We start from the raw sequence: 9,966 nt of genomic DNA on the forward strand, positions 1-9,966 counted from the left end.
CATTCATTCCTCATGTACAAGAATAGATAGGATCATTCATCCTCAATTCCATGTGCCACATACTAATACAAGAGACGAAGGACAATTTAGAGTTTTGAATGTCAATGTTTTCTCGATTGAAGCGGACAATGGGGTACACATTAAGCTTCCATGAACCCAACACTTTGAATACCTCATGATTTAGTTAATATCACATTTTTATTGTATTTCCATTTGTTTTGATAAGTTAGAGTAACTACCGTTAATAGCTTAGTATTAAAGATGGTGGTTGGAAAGTAGTTGTTGGAAAATAAGCTTAGTTAATGTTTTATTTTGACTTTTTGGTATTTTCATTAATTATGATAGAATCTCTACACGGCTATATAATTCCTTTATCCTTCCATTTAAAGAAAAAAAAAAAAACAAGACCTTTGATGACTGCAATTTGAAATCTCATTTTGAGACTTTTCCCTTAATTTGCAATTCTTGTGATAGAATGCATGCAAGTCATTCAATCTAACCTTGACCAAGTTTGATTGTAGAGTGACTTAATTTAGAACAAAACTTTCAAATCTTGCTTCTAGATCTTTGATCTAATAGCTAATCTAATCCTAACTTTTTTCTTGGTTGATCTAAATTAGTATAAGGAGGTGTTAGTTTCTTATTTCAAATGATCTTTTGATTGAGGATTAGGATTTCCTTATCAGGAAGTAATGAAAAAGGATTTGATAAGAATGTAGTGGTGGCATCGCAAGGTCCAATGATCGTGATGAACAATATATTGCAATCAATGGCGTTATTGCAAGTCAATGCTGCTAGCAGTTCGTTTTAGGTAGTGAAGTAGGTGGATGAAATAGATGTGTGGGATGCGGCAGTCCTCAAAACACCGATGCATGCTGATAACTTAACTTCTAGAAATACAAGTATTATGATCTTTTAGGTAGAACAATGGAGCCAAAACGCGAAGCTTCTATTGTAAATTCATAATTATTAGAGATTACAACTTACATAAGTCTCCATGCTTGTTTTACCCTATTTTTCAGTGTTTATCGTAGGATTAGAAAGAAAAGAAGATAGTCAGTGAATCATGAAGAAGCACGTGCTATGCGATAAGTAGCTTGTTTGGCGACCAAACATCTCTCTTGGCGAGAATCTACATTAGCACGCAAAGAAGTGATCATTAGAAGACAAGAATCATAGTTGAAGTTGATGTGACTTGAAAAAAGGCTGCAAGCGAAGCTGACATGATCACAAGAATAGAAGTTTTCTGTTGAAAGTAGCCTATAAAATGAGTCCATCTCTACAAAGTGAAACGACTAACCTGAACAAGCCAAACCCCAGAGAGCTCTATTGGAGCCGACAGAAAGGACTAGCCTTTTCGCCTCCTGTAAAAGTTCTTCCTCTCAAATCTATCTTGTAAGTGAGAGCTTTGAGAAAGATTAGAGAGATTCCACCATTTCCCTTCCCCTAACTTGTAATATTCTTCATTCTCTTTACTTTTTATTTTTTATTTTCATTATCATGTATATTGTTCATATTGTATAGTGGCCTAAGACCTACATTATTTAATACATTACAAGTTTATAAGTCATTTAGGTTTGTGATAAGTTCTTGATAAGAAGTTTAGCTTATAAGGTTTATCGCGTTAGTTAAGCTGTAATCATCACTTGGCCAACGTCTGTTGCCAACTACTTGAGAGAGTAAGTAGCAAGGATATAGCTTATGCGTGCAAGAGGAAGTTTGGAGACAAGCTCCACCTTGGCGATTAAACCTTCATCATTTGTGTCCCAAAAGGAGAACAAGTGTAGTGACTTGGTGTTGAAAGGTTCCCACCCTTAAAAGAAAGGTAATATAAGTCTTATAGGTAAACACTTCTAGATAGATATTGCTTAACCAAGATTTATCATTTGCATCTCGAGAGGCGAACAAGTGTGGTGTTTAAGGCACTAAGAGGTGCTTGCTTTAATAAGAAGCTAGTTAATTGATCTCTATTGAATCAAGGTTGCCACATGGCTTAATTGCTTAGTAATATGGAGACATTCCTTCACTCTTTCTTAATACAAGTTAGTTCACATTTTCATCTGTCCACCATTCTCATCATCTTTTATAGATTCTTTAGTGTAAATATTAGGTTTAGCACTTAGATATAATTTACTATACTGTATAGATAGACATTGTATACCGCCTAGATGAAGAAGTGAGCTTTATAACTAAGATTTGATATAAATTCCCTATGTTCGACCTTGGACTTCCCAGGAAACCTATTGTTTCGCTTACACTTGGGCAAGCAATAGGAAAACTTGTACTAATGAGGATTTAGTAACTACACAAGGATTAGAGGCATAGTAAGCATCTCGCATGCAATGACCATGACTCACCGCGTAAAGATTAAAACTAAATAGAACAACAATGAATCTTAGAATTCGAACCTAAATTCAACAAGCACATACCCATTAAATATTGAGACTATTGTGTACGTCAATCACGACCTTACTCCAACACATACAACCAAGGTTGAAGGAATCACCCCAACTTTGGGTGGAGAGGAGCAGATCAACAAAACCAAGGCCAATATGGTGGTCAAGGTGAGTATTGCAGTGAAGCATCTAGCTACCACCCAAGACACCGCACCAATAGGCCACATCATCCTTCACCTCAAAAACAACACACCACCACTACTCCATCTCTCATCCTTGTCAATAAAAAGCCTCCTTTGGGAGTATATGTAGAAGAATGATGTCCTTCTGAAATGCCAAGCCACATCCATCCAAAATCTAGAAGTACAGTTGGGGCAGCTTACCAGTGACTTCTTTAGAAGATCAAAGGGATCCCTCTCGAGAAATACTTAGATGCCTAACTAGGCAGGGGGGTTTGAAAAAGATCAGTGTTAGGTGGTGACATTGAGAAGCGGAAGAAATCTTACCATTTGCGACCCAAACTCACAATGTAAAACTTCTACTTCTAGTTGTAACACCATGAATGACCCTCCAAGTAATATTTATGATCCTTTCATTTTTCCTTTAAATGACAATACTTCTTCTTTGCAAAATAATGATGTACGAAAAAAATAAGAAAGTGGAGATTTCCAGGCGAGATGAAAAACACAGGGAGGCATCCAAACAGGCATCTTCTTCTGATCAATTGTTGGATCCTTCATTTCCTGGTCGCTTAAAAAAAAAGCAATGAAAAAAATTTCAAAAACTTCTAGATGTCCTGAAGTAGCTTCACCATTAATATCTCATTTGTTGATGCATTAGAGCAGACACCTCCGTAAGTGAAATTCTTGAAGGACATAATTGCGGAAAACCGAAGGATGACAGAATATGAGATTGTAGCTCTATAGCAGCAACAAGCGATGTCTTCAAGAATGGGGTTCCAGAGAAGATGACTGATCCTAAAAGCTTCATGGTGACCTGCTCAATAGGCAGCGTTGATCTTGGTTGAGCATTATGCAACCTTAAAGCAAGTATCAACTTGATACCTCTCTCTATCTTTATGAAATTTGGGATAAGGAAGACTGAATCGACCAAAATGGTGCTCAGTTGGCAGACATATCTATTGCATATCTTGAGGGCAAGATTGAAGATGTTTTGGTTAAGGTGGACAAATTTATATTTCTCGCATACTTTGTCATTCTAGATTACGAGGCTGATCGAGAAATACCAATCATCTTAAGGTGCCCATTTCTGTTCACAGGTCGGACCCTAATAGATGTCAACTAAAAGGAATATACAATGTGTATGAATTACTGCAAGCTAAACGTGATGACAAAGAAAGACGATTTGCCCTACCTTTCATTGACTAAATGTTGGATAGGCTTGTTACAAAGAAATACTACTGCTTTCTAGATGACTATTTTGGATAAAACTAGATCATAGTTGCACCAAAAGATCAACACCAAACCACGTTTACGTGTCCCTACAACATATTTACTTTTCGTCGTATGCCATTTGGGTTGTGTAATGCGCTTGAGACATTCGAAAGGTGCATGATGTCGATATTTTCGAACTTCTGGCAGCTTTTCTCTAGATGATTTTTCAGTCTTTGAAGAATCCTTCAATAAATGTCTGAATAGCTTGGAAGTGGTTTTAAAGGAATGCAAAGAGACACGACTCATATTGAAGTGGGAGAAGTGTCACTTCATGGTAACAGAGGGAATTATGCTCAAGCACAGGCTCTCCCACGCGGGCTTAACACTTAGCCCACTAGAGTTAGTGGGATTGTCCAACAAAATGTTGGATTTTTCCACTAACTTTGGTCAAAGGGAAAAATGGTCATTTGGTCAAAAGTCAAACTTTGACTTTTCAAACAAAAAGTCAACATTTTAACTTTTTATAATTTTGTCCGTCTTGACTAATTTTGGCCTCTCGAGCATGAATCCGCATTCATTTTGACTTTTTACAACTTTGACTACTTCCATCATCTTCGAGCTTCCAAGTATGAATATGCATTCATATTTTTAATATTTAAATTCCATTTAAACATAAAATTCTATCTCTAATATGAAATACGACACTTGTATCACATATACTTGTAGGTTTCTCTCTCCTTGCCTAATTTAAACAATTTGACTCATTCCATCATAGTGTTCTAAGTTTCATATGAGCTAGTAGGGGAACCTCATGGACCTATAGATCATGAGTTCCAACAATTTGAGATTAACTGGCTAAACTCTTTTAAAACGAGCTAATCAACATTTGTTAACTAACGAGTCATTCCACTAAAGTTCTGTAGTTGCACTCCCTCACTGTAGATATATTTGTGTCCATTTGATATAACTATGATCAGTAAGTTAATCCTCCACAAATTGTTCGTCACCTCGGTTGGGTCAAAATACCATTTTACCCCTAAGACTACATCTTGCTCTTTAAGTCGCACTGATTCACTATTTAACAATTGGTTTAATATCCAACCTATAAACCGAATCCATCTCAGGTCAATGAGAGTGTGGGGCCCCTTGTCCAAGACTTGGGTTCAATCTTTAAGGGAACAACCTATATACTAACCCTAAAGTGGATAGGAGTGAATATGTCTTGCACCTTATGTCCCTAGCTATCCACCGATCTTACCTTTAAAATGAGAGGCTTATTAGGCTAACGCTAATGAGCTACCCTTAACTATGTAGATCTAAGGATTATCTCGTGTGAATAGGAGTTCATAGTTAGCTTAGAATTAAGATTAAGTTACTTAGGTCATTAATAATCGATATAGTTAGTTTTAAATAGTAAACGACGTTATAAAGTAAATGTGACTATTTCATGGTTTAGTCTTATGTAAACACTATACATAAGATGCCCCCACTTTCATGTCTCTACATGAACGATTCATGATCACCTTATTTGTACTAACTACAAAGCGAGCTGCATCCATAGTTTCTCTAAATAAGGTACCCAACCTTTATTCATATACTATAGACTATTTAGGCTATAAACTCGAACTTGATCCACGTTTATGTCTGTACATAAAGTTCAATACTTAAAATAGCCTTGGGACATTAGTTTATTGGACATAAAGTTCAATTTCTCAATAACGACTTTATTGAATAGAATATGATTACAAACTACGAATTTTATGACATAAATTCTAACAATCTTCCACTTGGACTAAAACTTCTATTGGGATAAAACAACATTTGAATTTAACCATGAGAGAGAATAATACATATTAGTACAATAAACATATGAATATAAGCAAAAACTAAGGCACATGTCCAATAAGTCTCTCACTTGTCCTAATTTACAAACATTGTAGATCCAAATTCTATAGGTGACCCTTAAACACTTTAGTCGTAAGGGCTTTTGTTAAAAAATCAAGAATGTTTTGCTCAGAAGATATCTGGGTCACTACAACGTCACCATGATGTATAATTTTCCTAATAAGATGGTAAATTGCGTTCGATAAGCTTTCCCTATTTATGGCTTCTAGGGTCTTGTGAGTTTGCAACTCCACCACTGTTATCACAATATAAAGTGATTAGCAGATGCATATTTAGAACAACTTTCAGATCTATCAAGAATTTCCTTAACCATACTGCTTTTTTTGCTGTTTCGCAAGTTGATATGTATTCAACTTTCATTGTGGAGTCGGCTATCAACTTTGTTTTACGCTTCTCTACACTACTCCTCCTCTGTTTAGAGTGAATGCTGATCCTGATGTAGACTTTCTAGCATCTCTATCAGTTCGAAAATCGGAATCAGTGTATCCAATAAGGATCATATCCTTAGTACCATACACAAGCATATTCTTTTGTTCTTCCAAGATATTTTATTCTTAATAGTTGTCCAATGATCACGTTTGGGATTAGACTGATACCTACTGACCATCCTTACTAAGTAGCAAATGTCAGGTCTAGTACAAAACATTGCATACATCAAAATTCCAACATCTGAAGCATAGAGAATATTTCTCATATCCTCAACCTCTTGAGGTGTCTTAGGAGATTCTTCCTTTGACAAATGAATTCCATATTTGTACGACAACAAACCCTTTTTAAAATTCTGCATCTTATATCTAAACAACATTTTGTCTATAGAAAATGCTTGAGACATGGCTAGTGTTTTGTTATTACGGTGTTGAACTATTTGGATCCCAATAACATATTGTGCATCTCTCAAATCTTTCATTTGAAATTGCATAGCTAGCCATTTTTTAATGTCATTAAGATAACCTACATCATTCCCAATGAGTAGGATATCGTCAACATACAAAACTAAGAATACTACAATGAAATTGACGATCCTTTTGTAAACACAAGGTTCGACAACATTTTTCTCAAAACCATAAGACTTGATCGCAGTATCAAATCTTATATACCAGGATCAAGATGCTTGCTTTAATCCATAAATGTATTTTTCAAGCTTACAAACGTTTTTTTTTTCTTATCCCCATTCTATAAACCCCTCTGGTTGAGCCATATAGATACTCTCTTCAAGATTGCCATTCAAACAAGCTGTCTTGACATCCATCTGCCAAATTTCCTAATCATAAAAGGTGGCGATGGATAAGAGTATTCTAATCTACTTCAGCATGACAACGAGAGAGAAAGTTTCTTCATAGTCTGCTCCTTCTCTTTGAGTATAACCCTTTTGCCACTAGTCGATCCTTAAAAGTCTGTACTTTACCAGCTTGGTCTTGTTTTCTCTTGTAGATTCATTTACAACCAATAGGTTAACGTTATTTGGTTGATCTACTAGGGTCAGACATAATTGAAGTACATAGACTCCATTTTGAGTTCCATGACTTCGACATTTCGAGTTCCATGACTTTGATCCATTGGTCACAATCTACATCATTCATTGCCTATTCATAGGTTAATGGATCCTTTACTCCATTATTAGGTATGACGACTTGAGTTTCATTTAAATCCAAGTAACAATTAGACTGATGAACAACTCTCCCACTATGTCGACGCTCTCTCAACTCTTGAGAAGGATGTGTTTGACTAGATTTTCTAATTTTATCAACTACTTTAGTGGATGAACTAGATTTATCTATAGCACTTTTGGAAATCTCATTTAATACTAGTTTATTGCGAGCTTGATGATCCCTGATGTGGTCTTCTTTTAAGAATCTGGCATTTTTCAATATAAATACTTTATTTTCTACAGGATCGTAAAATAGACCACCTCTTGATTCCTTTGGATAACCTACGAATAGGTATAATTTTAATCGATGTTTCAATTTCTTAGGATTTTTCACCAACACGTGCGGGCATCCCCAAATTCTAAAGTGACATAAACTTCCTTTATGCCCTTTCCATAGCTCATAAGATGTTTCTAAAACACTTTTAGAGGGAATACTATTCAAAATATAGGCAGTCATCTCTAAAGTATATCCCTAAAAGGAATCTGGCAACTAAGCTAAGCTCATCATAGAGCGAACCATGTCCAACAAGGTTTTGTTTTTTCCTTCTGATACACCGTTATATTGAGGTGTACTAGGTGCAGAGAGTTGGGATTGGATTTCATGTTCTATCAAATGACTTGAAATTGAAAGTCCATATACTCTCCACCTCGATTAGATCGAAGTATCTTTATTGTTTTACCTAATTCGTTCTCAACTTCAGCCTTATATTCTTTGAACTTTTAAAGAGGATCAGACTTATGATGTATTAGGTAAATAGGCAATATCTTGAATAATCATTAATGATGTTGACACTAGAAGAAATTTGAGCTTTAATGTCGGTTGGCAACTAACATCTTCGCTAGTGTTATTAAAGGTTTTTAATGTCGGTTAGATTTTAATGTCGGTTTAAAAACAAAATTAAAGCTATCTTTAATGTTGGTTTTAAACTTACATCTTTGATAGTGTTATTGAAGACCTTTAATGTCGGTTTAAAACCGAAATTATAAGCATCTTTAATGTTTGTTTAAAAACGACATAAATGCCTTGTTTCTGGGTCCATTTTTCAAATTTATTTTTATCAAATTGTTGCATTATTGTCCATTTTTTATTAGACGAAACCAACATTATTTGTCTCGAATTACGTTAGGAAATGTTCGTCATCATATATTGTGAAAAATATAAAAAAAAAAAAATTGCTTGCATGCTAGCTATAGAATGCATACTACTCTATGGCAAACCTTATATTTCTATTTCACCTGCAATGTATACAAGATCAACACCTAAAATACCAACATACACTTTTCCACACTTTCATATAGAACTACAACAAATACACATCATTCAACACCTATATATAATCACATATCAGTAAACACAACTATATTCAACACTATAAGATCAAATACTCCAAATCTTTCAATATATCCACCTATATATAATCACATATCAAACAACGCATGTTGTCCTCCATGGCAAACCAATAATAAACAACTTAAATGCATAAGATCCAACAGCACACTTTCCTCACTTCCATGTAGTACTACAACAAATGCAATCATCCAACACCTATGTATAATCACATATTTGAATAAACGCACTATATCCAACCACTATAAGTGAAAACTCAAAATCTAAAGATAATATGTAAAATCGTGATTAATAACTAAAGTATATGTACAATAGCTAGTTCTTCCACTAACTAAAGTATATGTACAAACTATATAATAAACAACAATTTAATACGCGACCGCCCGCCCTTCCAGAAAATATAGGATCGCCCGTCCTTACAAAAACGTAATTCAAAACTACAAGCAGAAAAACCCAAAATGAAGTATATACAACAGCCAGTTCCTTCACAAACTAAAGTCAACTACTAACTTAACTTGACAAAAAAAAAAAACATGAAATGCTTACACAAATCGGCCAACAAAACTTGCCCATTTTGTTCGAATCCTCCATCTATGAATCTACAAAAAAAACAGACATACTAGAAAGCAAAGTAATCACATACCATAAGCATAGTAATAATATTATGAACTCTAAACATAAATACATTATAAAGCAAAGTAATGACATACCCTTACGGAACATTTATCACAATCATTACTTAACTACCCATTTACCCTTACAATCATGTCTAATATTATATGTTGAAGTTGTATCATCATTCTCGTTAGGTGTATCAACATTAGGCATCCTTTGAATGACTCCATAACCACACTCTTGAAGAATATCTCCTATTTCATCTTCGAAGAAATCTTCTTCAATAGTTCTTTGTAGAGATGTTAAAACCACAAACCATTCAGGATTTGAAGAATTTTAGACATAGAATACTTGTTTTGCTTGGGTGGCTAAAATAAATGAGTCTGATTTATGACCAATATGTTTGAGATCCACAATGGTAAACCCAAGCAAGTCCACTTTGACTCCATTTCTATTATCAAACCAATCACACTTAAATAAAATAAAGGATAAATGATGGTAATCAATCTCCTATATCTCTTATATTACACCATAAAATGTCATATCTAACATGATAGGTTTTTTATTTTTAGAACTAGAGACTTGCATCGTAGTGGTTGTTATACTAACTCCATTATTTTGAACTCTCCTAATATCATCACGCCTTTTTGTGTGCTAGTA

Source organism: Cucumis melo, chromosome 4 (assembly GCF_025177605.1).
Source record: "Cucumis melo cultivar AY chromosome 4, USDA_Cmelo_AY_1.0, whole genome shotgun sequence".
NCBI classification, from domain to species: domain Eukaryota; kingdom Viridiplantae; phylum Streptophyta; class Magnoliopsida; order Cucurbitales; family Cucurbitaceae; genus Cucumis; species Cucumis melo.